Source organism: Chanos chanos, chromosome 12, assembly GCF_902362185.1.
Source record: "Chanos chanos chromosome 12, fChaCha1.1, whole genome shotgun sequence".
In the NCBI taxonomy this organism is placed as follows: domain Eukaryota; kingdom Metazoa; phylum Chordata; class Actinopteri; order Gonorynchiformes; family Chanidae; genus Chanos; species Chanos chanos.
This window is the reverse complement of record NC_044506.1, coordinates 19,771,522-19,794,125: the sequence shown is the minus strand read 5'-3', so window position 1 is coordinate 19,794,125 and position 22,604 is coordinate 19,771,522. Positions and strand designations below refer to the sequence as shown.

The window sequence follows — 22,604 nt, the reverse complement described above, 5'->3', positions numbered from 1 at the left end:
GGTGAAACCTGACTTATAGCACCCCCTGCAGGTGAAACCAGTGCCTCAGGAGGACAAAAATTGTATTGTCTGCCAAACGACACAGAGGTTTTAAAAGCAGACAGTTATTTGTAGAATTTCCATCAGTATCTGGTCTTAAAATGTATACTAATACATCTGTATGATTACCACTTAAGAAATGCGATTTAACAAAATTGAGTGGTATCTCTATTAAAAACATAATTAACTATGTAACAATTACCATAAATAAAGAGGAAAATGAAGGTGGTGTGCTTGACTCTAACCATATACTTGATTAATTTAAAAAGAGATTTAATACACGGCTATAAGGAGATCTGTCATTGAATGGCAAGGTTCCATTATCCAAAGATGCAATGTATATCAAGATCAGTTCATGTTAATCTATTGCTTGACATAACCCATAATATATATATGGAGATATAAACTGCACTACCTAAAAAGAGACATTTTGTGCAATAAAGAAGGTAACAGTGGTCTGGAAGTGTTAAATTATGAAACATTAAATTACACATTTAAATTAAATTGGCTTACTAAACTTATGTAAAGAGCAAAACAAAATAAAATATGATGCACAAATGGATGTAATAGAAATGTCGTATGAAACACTGTTTCACAAAGTCTATTTCTGACATCAATTTTTGGAAATTTAAATTGGAAAAAGGTGCACCTGTAACAAATATTGAATAACTAATAAAATAAAATGTATAATTTGAAATTATACATCACATATGCCCAGTCAAAGATGTTTTACAGAGATTTAGACTGAATAATGAATATAATAATGAATGAATCATAATAATGAATAATTTATGTTCTTCATAGAAAAGGAATTTGAATTGATTTAAAGAACTTTGTAAGAAGGAAGACTGGTAAGGTAACTGTGTTGGAAACATGATGTTTGAGTTTACTTTTCTAATGACAAAATGAACAAAAAGGATTTTTTTTGTACAATTGCTAGAGAGTAAAAAAATCATGTTCCAAAACTGACCGGGCTATGGCCAAACTCTGAACATTTCCTTCATAAACTCAAAGAACTGGGTACTCTAACAGCGAATATAAGAAAGCAGAGAGAATGTTTGATGTTTGTTCGATAATATTCGATGAATATTACTTGTTTAATGCTTGATTAAAAATCTTTGAACTACTGTTTTTCATTTTTGCACTTTTCAGAAAAGATACCACTTTTTTCTGGTCCCAATCAGCTTTTTGGGGGTGCTTTGAGCACATGAAACGGGGATGTGGCTGTGACGCTTCTCGGGACATTTAATACACTCAGGGATTTCATGCCCTAAAAACTGACCCATTTAGACATTTTGCGTCGCCATAAAGATGTTTTTACACGTTCACGCTTCAAGTGGCATGTAAAATAGATCTCTCTCAATCAATTTTCTTCAAGCCTCGTTAGCGCAGTAGGTAGCGCGTCAGTCTCATAATCTGAAGGTCGTGAGTTCGATCCTCACACGGGGCAAAACCTTTTAAATATTCAACACATAAACGCGTTTGGGTAGCGCTGAAACGCTGCGAGGACAATAACTGCCTCGGAGCACGTTAGTGTGAGCGTTGGTGGTATAGTGGTGAGCATAGCTGCCTTCCAAGCAGTTGACCCGGGTTCGATTCCCGGCCAACGCAGATAAACTTTAATCCGCAGACCATTCAAAGCTTTTGTTAGGCACATGATTCGAGCCTTTGTACTTGAAGGTGTCGTTCACGTGGTGGTTGCATGTTGTGGAGCATAAATATCGTGTACCGAGCTTTCAACATCCATCAAGGAAAGTAATAAACACAATGACATGTAATTCTGAAATGATTTGTCTTCCATTTTTCCCCGTGCCATAATGTAACAAAAATACGTGGGATTCCCTGGTCTTTAATAAAATATATCTATTTGAAGGTAAGTAATGCACTTTTATAGAACTGGCTTATTTTAATTTATTATGGAAATGAATGTGTACATTAAACAAATGTTAAGAACTGTATCAGATTGCACCGTATCGCATCGTGCCGAATCGAATCGCACCGAATTGTTCCGTATAAAAATGTATCGTCCTCGAATCGTACTGTAGCGCATGTATCTCGATACGCATCAGATCGTCTTTTAAGGGAGAGATGTACTCACTCTATGTACACTGTAAGTATATGATGAGCATGTTTTGATACTCTATTATGACATCTTTATTTAGGATTTCAGGGATAGCGCATTTCGATAGAATAATATCCCCCATCAAATAATGCTCCCAGTACAGAATCACTTTATGTTACATCACCACTCACTTCATGTAAACTGTCAGAGTATGGTGAGGATGTCTTGATATTTTGACTTCTGATTCTTTAACTTCCTTTAAGCAGACAGATTAGTTCAGCAAAATCTGTCTAATCATCTTATAAAATACTTTAAAGGAAATCTGTCAATCAGTAGCAGAACAGCTTTGGAGACTAAAGAAAACAGTTATGAAAACAGCCTGAATCTGGCACAACGGTGAATTTATTTTCTGTAACATTTTTTGCACAAATATGGAAAACCACCTTCTTTGTCATACTGGGCACATTCAGAATGTGGCCACCTATTGCTCAAATCGCACTGCACCTACCAAATCAAAACAAACAAACAAAAAAAATAAAAAGGCATTAGGTACATAAAACCCCACAATGAGGTAAATTATATGGTAATATGCACACACATTTGTGAATAAATTAATACCACAAAGCACATATTTTATGTTCCTTACATTCAACATTACGATTGTGTCAGATCCACTTTAACTCTGACTGTCAACATTACACACACTCACTCCACTGACCGCAGTCATGGATATTCCTCTCACTGCACTGAGCCAATAAGAATACATAATGTTTCTGAGTGAAGCTCAGTTTTACATTTTACTGTGTATGCACTCATACAAGGAAATATTTATCTTATTTCATAGGCACACCCTTTGTGCTGGTGTACTCACGCAGGGAAGTAACTGCACACTAGAATAGTAGATTTCTCAAAATCTAGTCCCTCAAGAGTTTCACAGAAATGAGAGGCACAACTGACAAGATCCGTCTTTGCCCAGACCATCTGAAACACACACCCATTAACTGAGAACAGACACACATCTGTTCACAGAGAAATTTAACGGAACAAAGTTTGCCACAGACATAAAATGTTGGACACGTATAACTCAGTACTCACACAGAATACTTCTTAAATTTGTGTCAGACTCTTCACTCTCTCTCTCTCTCTCTCTCTCTCTCTCTCTCTCTATCAGACTCCTCTCTCAATTCAATTCAATTCAAAGTGCTTTAATGGCATGACAAATAAGGCATTTGTATTGCCAAAGCAGCCATACAAAGGATAAGGAATACAAGGAACAAATAATCTAAATCTAATCTAAGTTTAAGTCTAAATCTAAACCTAATCTATTCTATATATACATTTACACAGCTTTGGACTAACATAAAATAAACATAGAAACTACACAACAAATATGAATAGGAACATTATATGTGTAATATGTATATATGTACAGTAACATTAAACGTTAAATATATTTACATTTAGGTTTAGCTCTCCCTCTCTCTCTCTCTCTGTGTGTGTGTGTGTCAGACTCTCTCTCTCTCTCTCTGTGTCAGACTCCTCTCTCTCTCTCTCTCTCTCTCTCTCTCTCTGTGTGTGTGTCAGATTCCTCTCTCTCTCTGTGTGTGTGTGTCAGACTCCTCTCTCTGTGTGGGAGATGACTGTACATCACACAAGTATTTAGTATTGTTGTGATACGATACATATCTCATTATAACAAGAAAAGAATTTACCAAAAATGGCAAAAAAAATAGCTGAAAATTATGATTTCTGAGGGGTTTCTATGACATCACCGGGGCACATGAGCCACTGAGAGCACATGGATGATCCTGCTCACCCAATATTAACACATATGATTGGCTTTAACAACAAATAAAAGTTAAGTGACAAATACCTGCATTGGCTAAAACGATGAAGAGCACAAAACGTTTTGTTGATTTTTTCAAATCTTTTTTTTTTATTTTAACTTTAAAGTTGAAAGTGGGCTTAAAGGGCAGGTCTACATGGGCTTAATGTCTAGGTTACTGCGACATATGCACTAATGTTATAACGAGCAGTATTAATTTTGGCAGGCATTTGATCACTATCAGTTTTGTTGTTATCGCATTTTGTCATGGAAAAAAGTTTAGATAACACACGATGCACGCCAGTATGTACATGCAAATATTTACATGTTTGCAAGTCAAAAGGCACAATGAAAAAAAGATTTTAAAGATATTGCTCACCATCAGCCAAAGTTCCCAACATATGTTCCACAGCAAGCTAGCACAGATGTATGGGCGTGGAAACAGCCCAAGATTGTGGGTCTGTACATGCGCAGAACCGCAAAGTAGCACAACTCGACAAAACACCTGCTAGTATGATTGCATGTTAATACCAACAGTTCTCTTTTTTAAAAAAATAAAGACACGTAAAACACTGCTAAACACTAAATCACGATTGTAAACTACAAATGATTAGCCGCAGTCTAAGGCTGTAACAGCCTTGTACAGCCAGCATTATTAGCTGGTTCACTATTGCCACACAGTAAACGAGAACAATAAACGATTTATCTTGCATCCGCTCAACTCTCATTCAATAATCAACAACTACATTTTTCACCGCTCGAAACAAATGAAAGCAATTGTCAGTGAAAGTGAAAGACTGGAAATGCATGTGAACAAGGGGATGTAGCTCAGTGGTAGAGCGCATGCTTTGCATGTATGAGGCCCCGGGTTCAATCCCCGGCATCTCCAAACACAGGTTTTTATGCAGGGTGGTGCAAAAGCATAGTGACTGCATCATAATACATATGTTAGTACATGGGTCTGCGCGCTCGCCTCGAGTTCACGTAGCTTTCTTCCCACAGCTAAAGGTATTCAAACTGTTCTCTACTTATGCAGCGCTACGTCATCTCTTTGAAAATGGCGTCACCATTCCTGGAAGATCTCCTGGACCTCAGTGCGCGGATTACATGATTAACCTTATCGTTACTGTTACGATGTGTGGAGGTTAGTGATGAAATTATATGTTGCTGTTGCCTCTGTCTGTTCCATCTGTCTGTTCTCTTGTAGGTGGAGTCTGATTCGTTTGCGGGCGGGGCTACTCCTATTTAAGCGACCCGTCCCAAGATGGCTGTCTCTCTCCCTCATTCTCCGATTCCCTCGGGCAGATGCTGGAACTATCTTTCGTTTATAGTGGTTGTTATTTAATTTCTTGTGTTAGTTAATGTTGTCATAGTTTGTAAACACCTGGTTTCTTTTCTGTAAACGGGTATATTTCCGGTATTGGCGGGCACTTATTTTGAGCGCTTTAGGTCAGGTTCAGTAAGGGTAGCAGAAAGTGCGACGGAAGATTCACGTTTTTCTTTTCACGCGAACCAAGGATGTTAATTTGTGCATGAGGAAGAAAGCGTGAGGGGTTTTTTTATTATCTTGTCTTCTGTTTTCCTGTTGTTGTTGTAATCTGCGACCGCCTCGATCCCTTATTTTGTTAGTTTTGTTAATCTTCATGAAACTTGTAAAAAAAAAAAAGATATAGCATACGGTGGGCTTTTAATGTTACTGCGTCCTGTTTTTGCCTTTTTTTAAGAAAAAAGGCTGGGCTCGTAACAGTTACAATGGCCAAATTTCATGTCCATTAATGTAAATTTACAGGTAAGAAACCATGCTTTACTGCATTTAGCAAAGAGTTCAAATAACACATTTATTCAGTTCAACACTCTCCAAAACAAAAAGCAATTAAAACGGTGACAGCTTGTACTACATTAAATTTTTTTAATATATGGTTCCTCAGAATGCTGCAGAAAGTTCCACTGAATTGAATGAGCCATCCCAACGTTTGGAGGTCCGATATGTAAGGGATAATGTATAGTCCGCTGGTCATTATCGAAAAATAAATCCCTTCAGGACAAAACAAGACCCCTCCGGTGTGTGTCGGGGGTCCTGTTTGTCCTATCGGCATTTATATTTTGATAATGACCGGCAGACTATACTATATTATCCCGTACTTATATAGATCCTTATTCCTCTTTAGTGTTAAACTATGAAAAAAAATCTATAAACACAGAAAAGAGAGAACACATCAGAGGAGATGGTGTGTACGACCATTGAACTTACTGAGGCAGAAGGAGGGTGATGTTACCAAGCAGACCAATCACAGTTGTTGTGGTCTGCTTCGACATGCATCGCAGCAACATGTAGTTACATTTCTAGGGAGGTGCATGTCAGGCTAAGGTGTAGGGTACATAGCTACGCAGAGCCTATGCCATACCTACAGCGTAGATTTGACGCAGTATAAATTGGGCTTTAGACAGATGGTCTGACACGGAAAGTGTCAGTTTGTGAGACTGATGTGCAATAAGCGAGATGGCAGCGGTGGGATTCGAACCCACGCCCCCGAAGAGACTGGAGCCTTAATCCAGCGCCTTAGACCGCTCGGCCACGCTACCTTCCCCTGGGGGTTGTAAATCATGTGGCAGTTTTGGAGTGGGCCTCTGACACATATGGAGCCTCTCACACATTCTGCACACCTTTTGGACCAAGATTTGATTCTTGAAGACACCCCACCACAGCCATAAGCCAGCAACACCTAGAACACAGAAAATGGTAGGAGGATCTCATGCCCAATATCCCCAAACATTTGCCCACCCTGTCGGAGGAAGGAAACCCACTCGAACACAGAGATAGAAGAAAGACATCACAGAGTGGGACTGTTACGGGATGTAAGACCGCGCAGTTTTTTTCCACCACACTGCAGAACACCGCGATGGCCGCTAGGTGAGCCCAAGCTGTATCTTTGCTGTCCAGTGTTGATGTCGGCAATTCAACAGGGGAACAAAACGATGCAAACAAAAGACTTCAAAAAAACAAACAAACAAACCAAAAAAAAAAGTCTGTCAAGATGGGATATCAGAATGGAGCATGATGTACCAATATGGAGGCTGTATTAGTTCACAGAAACCACTTAAAGCATTCTCAAGCTCTTCTTTCTTTTGCGAGAGCTTTCCAAATCCCTTCCTGAAAAGACACAACACCCCCTCCAGAATATCATGTGCATGCCGATACTTTTCCATAACATAATACTACTATATCAGGAAAAAACAGGTAAGATTCTGTGAATATCGTTTTGTAAATTCCCAGTGTCTGTAATTAGAGTTTAAGTTTCTGTGATTGCACACACACACACTGTGAACAGTGAGTAGTGAATTTGTCCTCTGCATTTAACCCATCCAACATACCAGTAGTGAACACACACCAGACACCGGAGCAGCAGGCAATCTTCCTTGGTGAGCGCACACAGCCGTGGACATTGGGCCTGGGAATCAAACCGGCAACCCTCCAGTCACCCTCCAGTCACAAGCCTCTAACCTTTTGACCACAGCTGCCAGACCACAGCATCAATATTAAACGGCTCTTATGCTACCTCAATTATCTATGAACTCTGTACACAGGTAAGCTTTTATGAATGTTACATCATAAACATGTTATATCAGCAATATTCTAAGACAAGTTTGGTTTCTTAGAATACTGCTGCCTCAATCAAAATAGTCATGACCCACTGAAGAGTGCTCCTCCCTGGTGGAAGATTCTGACTTGGAGATCCCTCCGCAAGCCACCAATGCCTGTCTCGAGGAAGACTTGTTTGTTGTTGGAGGCATCACTGGTAGACAGGCAGAGAGTTTGGTCCAGTGCCACAGCAGTGATAAGATTTTACAATGGTTATACTATAGTGTATTGTTTCTGAGTTTTGAGTTTTTTTCAGATGAGCAAGGTTACCATAATGCTCCTCTACTCCAACGTAACACAGGTAGCCAGATCTCTGGCTTCAGCTTTGCTAGCGCGGTTAGGTAGCACGTCAGTCTCATAATCTGAAGGTCGTGCATTTGGACCTCACAAGGGGCAAAAACTTTTCACAGAAACCCATTTGGGTGGCTGCCCAGCAGCATGTCAGCATTAAACAAGGCTGGTCTCTTGGCTTCAAGGTAGATGCTGGAGCTAATGTTGACAGCCTTGGAGCAAACTGGTTTCAGTGTTGGTGGCATAGTGGTGAACATAGCTGCCTTACATGCAGTTGGATCTGGTTTGCCAAGCTAGCAGTGCGCCTCTCGAGAGCCCTTAAGGGTGATAGACACTTTGCCTATCCTTGAAACTGAAGTTAACTTGTTAATCCTGTTGGCTTTTATTAGACTCTTACTAGCCTTTAACCGCTCTGCCAGTAACGAAAATTGTGTAGTGTGTAAACTCACTCTTTCATGCCCTTCTTTGATCCTCTCTCTCTTTCTCTCTTTCTCTCTCTGTCTGTCCCTGTCCCTTTGACCCGATCGTGGCTGGGGCCTGCTCTTCCTCTGCTCTGTCCTCTCCTTCCCGTCCATCAGCACATCCTTTAGGTAGCTTCTTCTCTTGGTTAAGCATGCTTCTTTAGAGAGTGGTCACTGCTGCATGTTTCATGCTGTTTTACCTTTATTCTAAATGTGGTGAAATTAAGTTAGTGTTATTAACACCTTATTAGTTCTCCTGTTTAGAAGCTATGGTGTGTTTGTGTGTATGTGTTACTGTCTATTAAATAGTTTCTTAGTACTAGTCATGCACTAGTCAATAAGAGACAACTGTTCCAGGCAGAGGTTGCTGACTTGTTGGGGTCCTGCAAGTCTATATCCAGGGGGGAATCCTCTGCCAGGTAACAATCTTCTGTGTGGCCTCTAACAACATAGATGGTTGCTAGAGGCCTAGAAGCCAAGATCCTCACAGTGTCTGGAAAGAAGCAAAAGAAAACTTTTGTCCTTCCTCCTGAAAGTGCCACTGAACCTCATCATAAGATTAGATGTGCTCTCAGTGTTACCAAATGCTGTCTGTGGGGCACTGAGATCTGGTGGCAGCTGAAGAATTTCCAATTTTGACAAATCTCACAATATCTGCTGCAGGTCCCTTAAGACATTTACACTAGCCTCTGTTTCTTCGCATTGTCAGAACACTGACATTCCTCTGTGTGTGTGTGTGTGTGTGTGTGTGTGTGTGTGCATGCGTGTGTGTCTGTGTGTTTAGCTGGGGGTCTGTGCAATAAGATGGTAAATATATTCAGACACAGTTTCATCATCACAGACAGATGAGTATTTCTGCTTCAACTCTGGCCTAAGGGTCTGCAGTAAAATGGGACCTAACAGGATACAGACAAACACAGACAAAAGGAAATAAGACAGACATGTGAGGGAAATGGCAGCGTGTCTGCTCCTGACACTGTGTTTCTTGTTTGCATCTCTCAAGTGTTTTTTGTACTTTTTTGGTAAATGTGATTGAGAAAAACTAAGTATGTGTATATGTACATTGCATCTTAGTTTGTTTAAGGGTGAATTTAGTGTGTGTTTCACTGAATCATGGGTTAAGGGTGAATTTGGTGTATGTTTTAGTGATTTAAGCGTTAAAGGTGAATTTGGTGTGTGTTGCACTGAATTAGGGGATAAGGGTGAATTTGGTGTGTGTTTCAGTGTGTCTGTGGGTTACCCAGTGGACCAGAAACTCTGAGGGGGGCCTGACTCTGTAGAGACGATCAGAACAACACATAACTCCATTACTACCATTACGACATCTGTGACGACACTGCAGAGCTCACATGTTAGCATAATTTAACAATCTTATAGCAATGCTTCCGTGGCATGTTAAGTTTACTTTTTTAAGGTTGACTTTAGGGAAAACTTTCAGCAACATCAAATGACTGCACATACTCCAATACAGAGCAAATCTATGAGTATAACAGCACATACAGACCTGTGTGGGTACTTCAGGGCATAAGCTGCAGACAGATATCCTCCCAGGTTGTGTCCCAGTAGAATCATGAGCTCAGCACCTACTGCTGTCCTCCACTCTTCTAACGACCGGACGAACTGTTCCTCCACTTCCTGCGGGTCGTGGCTGAAGGTTGGTCTGCTGCTACGTCCAAATCCCAGAAGGTCCAGAGCGTAGACAGGGCCGCCCTGAGACAAGGCACCCAGATTCTTCACCCACAGTCCCACACACACACACGCACAGTCCCACACACACGCACACACATACACACGTACACACACACACACAGACACACACATACACGTACACACGCACACACACGCACACGCGCACACACACACACACACCCACACACACACACACACACACACACAGACACACACACACACACACCCACACACACACACACACACACACACACACACACACACAGACACACACAGACACACACACTCACACACGCACACACACACACACATCGTGATCATGTTTTACCGCTATCTAAACACTGAGAACATGGAACATTCTGTGATGGCAGAGAATATTCAGCTGGGCCCCACAGTTAAAAAACAACAACAAAACAAAACAAATGAGCAAAGTGCATCCTGGGAAGAGAAATGTAATGACTCTAGCACTACACAGATGCTGCTCACAGTAATGTCTGTGAGAGAGTTGGGCCGGCATTCTCGGATGGCTTGTCCTGATGGCTGGCCATCAATGCTGGAGCATGGTCCAAGGTTAACTGAAATGGGAATTCTGGGATCCATCATCTCAATGCGATGCATCATGGGTCGCTGTGCCCAGCCATAGGGTATCGTCATGCTCTCAAAGGCTGTCTCTCCACTGTCACATAAGTCAAAAAATACATAAATGCATAGATAGATAGATGGGTACATAGATAGATAGATAGATAGATAGATAGATAGATAGATAGATAGATAGATAGACAGATAGACAGATAGATACTGTGTTTCTTGTTTGCATCTCTCGAGTGTAATTTTTTTCAAGGCAAATTCAGTATGTGGTCAAGGGTGAATTTATAGTGTATCTTGGTGAATTAAGGGATAAGGTGGAATTTGGTGTGTGTTTCGGTGAATTAACTGTTAAAGGTTCATTTAGTGTGTATGAACCATAGGCTCTTCTCAAACTGATCTGAAAGATCCACATTCCCATAAAAACACCCACATACAAACAAAGACTAAGAGCTGAAAGCAACTGAACTGTGTTTATTCAACACTCCCTCTCCATGTTTACCATCCAGCTGGCACAGTGCAATTTTTGCACAATAGCTTTTTTAACATGCTTTCTCATTTCACAAATTTGTAACAACTTTCGCAACTGTATTTTATGTGTTTATTTTATCATTACTAGGGTGTTATTGACATGATGAATTTAAATGTCTACATCCTTTAGTTTGTCACCAGGACTAGGCCTTACCTTTAAAACTGGACCCCAAAATGCACTTTTTTGACATGTAATCTGTTTTCACACATTTCTGAGTAGTTTCACAACTGTATTTTTTATGTTTATTTCATCAGTACTAGGGTGTTATTGACATATAAGGTGAAAGGAAATATCTACATCCTTTGGTTGGTCACTAGGACTTAGCCTGACCTTTTCAACTGACCCCAAAAATTGATTTCACAAATTTCCAAGAAGTTTCAGAACTGTAGTTATGTGTTTATTTCATCAATTCTAGGGTGTTATTGATATTTAACATTAAATGAAACATAACATCCATTAGTCACCAGAACCAGGCCTGACCTTTGAACTTGACTCAGACTCATTTTAGATATGTATTTGGATTTCACAATTTTTTGATATAAACAGTAGGATGTAACGACATCTCTTAAATTGTTATTCATTTGCATTTAATGTCATGTTCAAACACTATTTATAATTTCACAGCTGAATACAAGGCAGGATAACATAATGTGTAGGTAGTTTAAACAACTTTTAATGAGATAGAGATCTAGCCATGTGGTGAATGTCAGGCGAATGACTAATTTCAAGCCAACTTCACCATGGTTGATATCCCCACAGTTGTGGTCAGAAAACAAAGTATTGAACAGGTAACATGTATGTGGCCAAATTCTCCCCCACATTAGCTGTACGAAGACACAGAGCCCGCATCAGTTAACCCTTTTTATGATCAAAACAAACAAAAATTTTAAATATATATATATATATACATCATTCTTATTAATGAAATAATATAGGAATTATGTGAGAGTGACGCGACCAACATACTGCTCTCAGGGGTAAAACCCAAATCATTTCCACATTTCCAAAACCCAACAACATCTTCACTAATTTAAGGCTGTCTAATTATTCTAAACCTGATTCTTTTTCTCAAAGCACGTGCTTTTGAATAGCATTCACCACAGTCTCCAAGAGATACTGTACTTTTGAAAATCAAATCATTGCGACAGGATACGGACAGAGTTACTGATGGTAGTCCTGCAACTTACACATGAACATCAGAGCTAAATGAGTTAGAATCCTTTTGTGTGTGTGTGAATGAGTGTGTGTGTGTGTGTGTGTGTGTGTCTGTGTGTCAGTGAGAGACAGACAGGCAGAGAGAGAGCAATTATTCTTATACTTTCCTCCCTTCATTCACACAACTGTACAGAATTAACCACCCAAGAAATGTTTCAGTCATAAAAGTTCAAGCCCTGATATCGTATATTATACGCAGTATAGTTCTGAGGCCGCCCCAGTGTTTCTCCTCTCCAGTCCTGACTGTGAACAGTGTTGAAAACATCAATAAACTGATATTCACTGCAAATGCTTCATGTTTGTGGATTCATAAAAAAATGACTGTGTCAGTATTTTAATTCACTGCTGAAACTGTTTATTTCATTTTTTAAAAGCTGTTATACACAAATAGCCAGAGTACAGCTCAGAAAAGAACAGTCACCCATTGTGATGTAAAAGAAAAGAAAAGAAAAGAATCTTACATCCAGATGGGACAAGAGAGAAAAGAAAGTTTTAATCAGCTAATAATTATCGCTCTCAAACCACAATCTCTAAAGATATGGTGTCTACAAATCACTGGCCTAAGCATTGTGATGCAACATCCCTTGAGTAAAGTCAATGCGTATAAAATTAATGTTGCAGTTAGAGCGTTTAAGGTTTATTGCAGGTGTACTTTAAAACTGCACAATACTGACCATACTTCTGTTTCCTTATCACACCAGGCTGTCTTAATATTTGTAGGCCATTGAGGAGATGAACAATTTGTTTGTGATCACACACGCTTTTCAAAGTGTTCTGGATGCTCTGAATCTGAAAGCAAAAACGCTCTCTCAGATCCCTCTCCATGTCCAGCACTTCCATTAGATTGTTGTTATTTGAGTCCCACCCATAAAAACCTCTCTTGTCCCGTTCAATCCAGGAGCCCCCTCTTGCCATAGGATTACCGTTGACGAACAGTTTACACTCTTCAGTTTGATCATCTATAGGGTCACACGCTGCAGTACTGAGCAGGAAAAGAGCAAACTGACGGAAGTTTCTCACCGATTCAGCAAAGACTGCAGCCATGAAGTAATGCCCCAGTCTATAACAATCCTGATAACATCTCTTCTCTTTAAAGGTTTGGGAGCAAAAATAGTGAAACTTTCTACCTTTGTTTATGCCTAAGCCATTTAATATTTCATCGTATGTGGTAGCTCGGTAACCCTCAAAGCCAGCTTCATTTACATTGCCAACTCTGCCCACTAGATGAACATACATACTTCTTGTGTCCACACGGTATATGTACTGGTTCAGTTTGTAATACACATATCTGTGTATATTTTCTATGTTTTCCTTGGCATGGCGCCTGATTTCCCTAACTACATCATTTATGCTGCTTATTATGAAGATCTTGTCATTATTACTAAATGAATTTTGTGTCCACTGAATGTTGTTGTTATCAGGTTTCCATGTTATTTGATTAACCCTACTAAAAGTTTTACTTTTTTGATTGTCTCCATCTATGAAAATGGCCCATACTAATGCCTCCAGTAGTTCGAGTGGCTGAGACTCCTGATATGCTACTGGGAGAAAACGTGTTGGCCGTTTTGGCCATTCTCTGTCCAGCAAAGCATGTCCCTGGTAGTACGGTACAGTTCTCCCTCTTCTGCCCCCCTCCACCCTGGTCAGCAGCTTTCCTGTCTGGTCCAGTTGGGCAGTGACTTTTGTCCTGTCATTCCCAAGCCTCCAGACTCCATCCTCCTCATCCTTACTCAGCGTTTCCCCATGCAGACTCACAGAGAGCAGGGCACTGTGCAGATGAAGTCTGCTTTCTACACCCAGGCTCCTGAGCTCTCTCAGCAGACGCTCTGCAAACTGGAGGTCTTTTCCCAGTTCACAGCCCACCAGACTGACCATCTGGATCTCTGTGCCCATTGTACTCACCAGTCTGGCCAGCTCTTCAGCTCCATAACCCCCCAGTCTACCAATCCCATCACTACCCCTGCCCCCATGACCTACAAGCGTGACCTGACTGTCGGAGGTCAGACGTGACCCTGATCCCTTCAGAAGCAGCGTTTGCCCTTTGTGGTAGTGTAGGAGTGTGGAGACTGAAGGGTTTCTCTCAAACAGGGAGGAGGCGGCCTGCAGAACTACAGGGTCATCTCCCAGAGCCACAATGTTCTGCCAGTCATATATGTTGGAGACGTCCTTCCATTGCACACTCTCTCTTTCAGACTCGATCTCATCATCACACACATTCTCCTGACCACACACATGCTGCTGGACTGTGCTGTTTTTCTTGGCTTGCAGCAGAGGCTGGCCTGTTAGCTGATGATGGTCAACACTAGCTGTGAATTGAAGATCTTCAAAAGTGACCTCAGTATTGAACAGATCAGCCACATCTCCTCTGAATGTTTCTGTGAACTGGGATAACCAAGAAATCATGGCCTTGTATGTAATGGTGACAATGATAGTAGTAGATGCAAACCCTGTTGATATATGTCTCTTATGTTCTAATATGAATATGAATATGAAGAATATTTCTTACCTCCGATGGTTTAATATCAGCTTCCAAGCTCAGTTTGTGGAATAGCGAGTCTCTTTGGATGTTATTAAGGAACGTTGACCTTTAAAATGAAGAGAAGGAAATGTTAGGACGTGATTGCAGACATACTGTAATTTCTGACTGGGACTCTGATTTACATATTTATATTTGGACCCCACACAGACCATGTTTTTCTCTAATTCCAAAAAGAAAGGGGTCAGGGCAATGGACAATGAGCATTTATTGTCACATTATTGTCTATAAAAATCTATAGAGTCCATTTTTATAGGTTGTTATATTCTAAAGTAAGAGTGTTCAACATTGTATGGACCATTGCTGGACATGAGCTGAGTAATTAAGCCTCAATTAATATAGTGGTGATGTCTATAAAATGAAAAAAAAGTAAATACTTTCATGCAAATATACAACCCACGACAAAAAAACATGGTTTAAACAATTAATTTGTTCTTCATCTTTTGTTTGTTTGTTTGTTTGTCACAATATGTCACATACACATACACATGCCCTGATATTATTTTAACTGTAACAGATGCAACATCAGCTGCACAGAGTATGAGCAACCCAAAATCATGCACTCTACTGCGGGTAACAGTAACCCTAACCCTAACCCTAACCTTAACCCTGACCCTAACCCACGTAACCCTAACCCTAACCCACCTAACCCTAACCTTAACCCTGACCCTAACCCACTTAACCCTAATCCTAACCCAAGAGATGTATGAACTGTAACAACTTCGTCTCCTCCCCCCTCAGGTTCTACTATTCTGCACTCAGCCTCACCACTAATCACCGGTCTGATCACTGTTTTAGTTAATTATCACCTGCACCTGTTCTCTGTTCCTTTCAGTTTGTATAAACACCCCTGTCTTTCTGGTTACCTTTTGCAAAAGTCTTTAACCTGCCTCGGTTACCTTGGTTTCTTAAAGACCCTTAGTCAAGTCTCATGTGTGAATAAATTCCCGAGTCAAGTGCCCGTCTGTTCCTCTGTCTGACACACTCTGTTTGTTAGTTCTAGAATCCAAACCAGTATCTAGTCCTATTTCTCTGTTTCTGAGCCCGTCTTTTGTGGACCTGTTTACATGTCGTATTGTTCACCTGCTCTGAATTCTGAATAAAGACTCTTGGTTTTTTGCATGCACCCGGTTTCCCGACTTCTTTCCTGACAATAACACAGATGTAAAAAAAAGAATAAAAATAAAAAAAATAAACATATGAAGAGATCTCTCTCAAAACAAAAAAGAACAAATGATGGTCAGCAATCACAAATAAGGGGATGGTTACAGCAGACTAACTGACACAGTACAACAAACTAGGTTCCTGCTTCACCTGTACGAGACAGACAGATCCAGGAACCTCAGCCGGATACCAAATTTTTAAAAAAGATTTCTTTACAGAGGCAAGATCAAAGATACCCCTGGCCCAGGTATACGCTTCAAATCTATTAAAGCTTTGACCGACTTTTCAGTTATACTGAGCTTAATTCAAACATTAATATTCATGAATAACTGTGGACATTTTTCTGTTTCTTCATGAATAATTTTATTCTTATGTGTTTAGGGATTATTTTATGGGTTTTTTTTATATCCAAATGCAGTATGTCAACTCTGTGGCCCTGTTTAGACCATGTATTAAGATCCGAGTTTGCTGATCCGACCACAAGTGGACAGCTCTAAAGTACAGGTGGAAACGCACCCAAGATGCATTTAAATCGCGTCGAGATTCGATCGCTCAGACTACATTCAGAGGTGGTCTCGGCCACATATGACCACAATATTCTAGCAGTGTAAACGAGAATGTGATCTAGGCCACACTGAATGACCACCGACTCAACTGACGTCCTCTGCGAAGTAAGTACTCTTTGCACATGAGTTCGCTTCATCTAGTGTTTACAGACTCATTAGCTTGCAACATCAGGAAATCAGCTGTCACTTAAAAAGCAAAAATAACGATAATAATGATTTTACAAAATGTAATACTTCCCCAAAAACAATCTCTGCATACTCCTCAAAGTTTTAAGAGTTACCCAATATATTTCGTTTTATATTTTATGACATTTTCACAGTTTTACCCATCTGATAGAGTGATGGAAAACTGGACACAGATTAGTTTGAAATGTTGTAGGTAACGTGTTTATTTGCATATAGAGTGGGGAAGTGAGATCCAATTGCAAGTGGTCACTCGACCCATGTGGAGACGGATTATAAGCCAGGTATAAACGGACGTACTTTAGAGCTGTCCACTTGTGATCAGATCACCAAAATCCGATCTAATTCAAGGTGTAAACAGGGCAACTGTGAATACTTTATCTCTATAGTCCTAACAAAGACAGAGAGAGATTGGACAGTAGAAAGTGGACATATAGTTGCACTCTGCTGATTGCATGTTACCGAAAACAAGAACAATATAATCCTGTGTACAACACTGAAAAATTACTATTATGCAAATGAAATCAATTGCATACCCAGTTGCTCCTCTTTGGCTATTAATCTGATCCTGAATCAGGGCTGTGAAGACATAAAGAACAAAGCCAAACTGTTAGCCTCCCAGGACAAATCTGAAAATGAGAGCCAAATAGTTTCATCCACATCTTTATCAAATCAGCACTTCTAAAAACTGCTAAATCAACATCTGAATAGTCTAAGTTAAGGGTTGGGGTGGTTTAGGTTTTGGTGATTCACATATTGACCTTAAGAGTAATTTTAAGATCAAACTGTAAATAATCAGTGTGCAAAAGCATACTTTTAAGCTAAAAAAGAACAGAATATTTAACATGTTATTAGTAGTAGCACAAGTACTTACAATAGTTACTTGTAGTAGTACTAATATTGTTGTTGTTCTCACATAAGAGTCTCACTGGGAGAAGTTACATATAGTCTACAGTAATTTATACATGATAATATAGTGTAATCTGTCAAATATAACAGCATAATCTTTCCATTTTCTCTTTTTTCCTCTGAACTCCATGAGATACCGGCATTGTTTGTGAAAAAGAAATTCCCAAAAGAATGTATATACTGTACCAGGGATCCCAGGGAAATAGAAAGAGGAGATGAGTAGGAGGAGTAGAATCGTCTTCATCTCTGTGTGTTGAGTGTTTCAGTCTCCACACACTTTATGGACCTTATTTGATGGTATCCAGTACACCTGACCTGTTCAGGGTTCAGGAGGTTAATGCCAGTTGTTGATGCCTTTCGTGTCTGGTCTGACTGAGATTAAATTAGAATGGGGACTACTGACTAAGAACATGCATCAATGCATTCAAGACAATGTAGCTCCAATACTTCATTACATAAAATTGTAGCCCCTTTCATAGAGGCATAAAATTTGAGCACCTCCAAGCTAATATTGTATTCCAAATGTTCCATCAACTCCCAATAGTAACATTTTCTGCCAGAGAGTGAACTGATACAATTAATTATTTTACTATCAGTGCAGTTGACAGTGCAACTGATTTAATAACCTATAATCTTAGTAAACGCAGAGCTCATAAAATATAATAAAATATACAAAGAAAATATTAATTAAATAATTGCTCACAAAAATGTTACTTATGTCTTTTTGTGGTGTCCACTTTTCATAAGTACGGATGACAGAATCGAGTTGTTTTTGTATATGACCTTCTAATTTAGCAGCTGGCTCTAACCAGCTTTTATAAGTGCTCAGCTGAAAGACACACCTCTGTTTTTCGATGATCTTCAAAATCATCAGTTACAACAAAAACAAGAAAAGGTTCTCACACTTCTAGGAGTTCATGCACTTTTTTAAATGCTGAATGTAACCGCAGAACTTCCCTCTGCTTCTGAAACAAACCACAGCATGTCAACACACTGTATCCACCATCACTGCACACAAAAACCTACACAAAGTCCTACATGAAAAAATGAACTTCACCCCTTGACAATTCACATGGTATAGATTCATTTTCCAAAATATCTGTCCCATTTCTGTTCTTCTTTCCTTCATATATCACTTTGTCATTGAATTCTACTCTCTAAACTCTACTCTCATCTGTATCCAAAATTTACTCTGAGCCAAGCAGGAAAGCGAGTACAAGTCCTGCTCTCTTTGCTTTGAATGGACTACCATGAACTTTAAAACATTCATAACCTTCAGTGACCTTTAAGGACACAGACATTTTAAACAGTCAGCTGAGAAAATGTCACTTTACTCTTATCTCTGGCCTGTCACTCTCTCCTTGTTCTTTTCTTTGTCTGGTTTCTTTGCAGGTCTAATTTCACTTTTTTTTATTGCACTCGGCTCACAGCATTAGGTAATAATGTTGGTAAATGATGATTAGATTCACTTTGCATGATTTCACTTTGCATGATTACCAATAAAACAGGTTGCAATATTATGATTAAGTCACAACTTTCTCTAACAATTGGTTTAGGATGATATTGTAATTGTGACCCTGTATGTTGCTCTATCAGTTTGTTTTTGGTTTTTTGGTTCAATGTGGTCATGTGAGGTCCAGACCAGCTCTGAATGTGGTCTGAGTGATCGGATCTCGATGCAACCTCAATGCACATTGGATGTGTTGACACCTGTACTTTTGAGCTGTCTACTTGGGATCACCAAAATCGGATCTTAATGCAAGGTGTAAACAGGGCCAGGGCCATAGGCCCTCAACTGACTTCCATACGCGGAAGTATGAACTCATTCGCGTTTGTACATATTCATTCACCAAAGGCATCATATTAAAGTGCGACAGACTAGGCAGATGGGATGGCATTGATTAAAAACAACAGGGCCATAGTCACATGACAGCACTTATCAGAACAGCACTTGTCAGAACAGTCTCATGGTAGCTCAGCTATGTACATATTGTATGTATTTAATGTGTAAGTTGCCTTTGGGAAGAAACTGTCTGCCAAATTAATGAATCTAATTTAAATGTAATGGTATTAAACTTCATGTAGTACTGTTTTTGTCCTGCAAGACATTAAGAGCAAAGGCAGTTAAAAAAAATGAAAGTTTAATGAAAAAGAGACATGGTTGGAGGACATGTTTATTTGTATGTTGTTACTGTATTTTTCACACTCCTTCTACTCATCTTTTCTGTATTTTCTTTTGTCTGATACTACTCTTTATTTATGTGAACTGTATTTTTGAGTGTGCAATACCTCCCAACAGATGAAGACAGCATTGATGTTTGTTTGAGCACTAAGTTGAGGAGCACTACAGTGTAATTATAACTTATATAGTATAAACTAAAACAAAAGATTTATACTCTCATACTTTCTTGTAAATATAACACTAATATTTAATGTTCAACACTCACAAAAATGGCCATTGCCAAATGACAAAAACAAACACAAAAAATTCAGAAAATTCATCTAGAACTTGACTATAGGGGCTCGGTGGACAACTAGAGCACAACTATGAGGAAAGATGAGGTAGTGCAGGATGGCTTCATGGAGAGCGAACTCAAAGGAGGCAAACTTGGGCAAGCTAAGGGTGGAGAAAATTCAGTAATATAGATTAGTCCTGCATCCCCACTTCAGTGTTCTAGTGCAGTGTGTCGAAACTCTGAATAAACACCAAGTTAAACCATTGCCAATGAAGAGAGAGTCGTAGTGTAGTATGACTGATCATTTACTGTGACATTCCCTCATACAACACACGGTGAAAATTGTACATAAAAACAATACAAAAATATTCACTGCCTATGTTCGTAACTAAACACTACCATACATAGATGTAAATCGAAATACGCATTCACATTTTTGTACCATAGGTGACAGTTACCATGGCTATGAACATGCCATTAACTTGTGTAGCAAACAATCGCAACTAAGAACCAAATCAAACATTTTGTTTAACTAAATTGCTACTAATACAGTCAGACAACATGTCAGATAACTTGTGGCATCGCCTCTAAGATGCTTCACAGTAGCTTATTGTGCTTCGATTGTGCCTCTCGTATCTTTTGGTTATATGGGAAAGCTTAACAGTGAGTGACTGAACCGCAAGAGATGCTGTCAGAGGGCACAAGCAAATAACGAATTATCCTGGTTTACAAACAAACTTTGTTTACAAATAAAATTGTAAAGCAGTTAACAACTCTCTATATTCAATAAGAAACAATTACCAACAACTTATAAAGGAAGTAGAAGAAGTACAAATTTGAAACAAGAAAGATAAGTAAATGTCTTAAAGGCAAGACACCCACCTTTCTTTGTTGATCTAGCAGCATGAGAAAAGGAATAGTTGGAGGGTGAAACTTCATTTAAAGGGAAAAACATCTGGCTTCAACCAAGCTTCACACAGACCCATCATGTCAAGGCTGACATAGCTGATCAGGTGTATCTGTGGTCAGATGTGACATTTTAGTATTTGTTCATACTCATAAGTGTCTCTCTATAAAGACACTTCCCTCCACATTCAGACCTTAAATTTGGGGTCTCAGATTTCAGTCATTCTACGAAACACAGCAGACAAAATTAAATAAACAGTTTTGTCAGCCCTGAATGCCATAATAATGATTAATAATGTGTATTTATTATTACAAATTGTAAAGAAGTGTTCATACACACAAATAAACATCGGAATTTAATCTATACAAAATAAAAGAAATGGTTCAAACTTGAATAGACTGACTAACATGCATCACTACCTCAGAATCCAATCTTTTGGAAACCACATCGTTAGTGAGATCAGGTTCTCCAGGCATGACATGGAAGAGGTGAGAGGAGCGTCATGATGAACTCTCCACCACTGTGATGAATGTGGTGAATTTTATAGGATAATTGTGGGCGCATTAGCTTGGAACATAATCAAGAATTCTCTTATTCTCATTCTGAAGCATAACAGAACATATGGTTTACACATTGACTTTTAAATTCAGCTTTGAGATTTGGATGAAAAACTCAGGGAAATTTCACAATGATAACTCAGTCAGGACAACCCTACGACAACAGTGGTCTGGGTGGTTCTGTAACGATTCCTTCTGGAAGTTCTGAAATGCATGTGTTTGAGTCTTGATCTTTGACCTATAACACTAAGACACCCCTTCTGTCTATCTGAGCCCCTGTGAACTGACACTTTTTGATATTAACTGATACCGATACTGATATTTGACAATACTGATATTGTCAAACGTAATGTGTGTTTATGAGGGAGGAGTGGTCACTGGGAATCGGCTCAAGTGTCACCTGAGTCCAGTTGCAGCATTTCAGTTAAAAATTCTACCTTGACCAGTGACTTGATCACTTTAGTGGCATTTTGCATCTTCAGTTTATCCTAAGTTAACTTCATGGTCTGTGAGGCAATAGAAGATGACATGACATAAAAGTGTGACCTGAGAATGTCCTATGCCAGTTTATGAAATATGTATGACAGGATTAGCTATTATAGTTTCGCAATCGCTTAGATGCATTTCTCAAAAAATAATCTCTAAGTGCAATTGCAATTGCATTTTTCACAACACTACACCACACATGCAAACAGATCAAAGACTCAAAACATTAACAACATGTGTATACACGCACAAATTTGGTCTATCACTACAACAATGTCACAAAATGAATAGCGCTTTATAGTCATTGTATAAACTGACATAAAAATGTTAAGTACTTTCATTAAACAAAGGCAAGTCTGGTTCAGGTACTGAAAGCAAAATGATTCGATATTTGTTGAAAAACATATTGCCTCCATGACTGGATCCACGTAAAAAAGTATTCATTCAAAAGGCAGGTGTGCAAATCCCCTGACCTACAGAGTCCTGAAAAGGCCAGTAAGA

At 39.3% G+C, this 22,604-nt stretch overlaps 4 non-coding genes across 4 annotated transcripts; 3 read left to right on the top strand and 1 right to left on the bottom strand.

Annotated features, from left to right (window-relative positions):
• The first annotated feature begins 1,416 nt into the window (after positions 1-1,416).
• On the top strand, positions 1,417-1,489 carry trnam-cau (transfer RNA methionine (anticodon CAU)). Its single transcript has one exon. It is a non-coding gene; the product is annotated as a tRNA-Met (tRNA).
• Positions 1,490-1,578: 89 nt separating this feature from the next.
• On the top strand, positions 1,579-1,650 carry trnag-ucc (transfer RNA glycine (anticodon UCC)). The gene has a single exon. It is a non-coding gene; the product is annotated as a tRNA-Gly (tRNA).
• A 3,093-nt stretch (positions 1,651-4,743) lies between these two features.
• On the top strand, positions 4,744-4,815 carry trnaa-ugc (transfer RNA alanine (anticodon UGC)). The gene has a single exon. It is a non-coding gene; the product is annotated as a tRNA-Ala (tRNA).
• Positions 4,816-6,427: 1,612 nt separating this feature from the next.
• Positions 6,428-6,509, bottom strand: trnal-aag (transfer RNA leucine (anticodon AAG)). The gene has a single exon. It is a non-coding gene; the product is annotated as a tRNA-Leu (tRNA).
• Between the last annotated feature and the right edge of the window lie 16,095 nt (positions 6,510-22,604).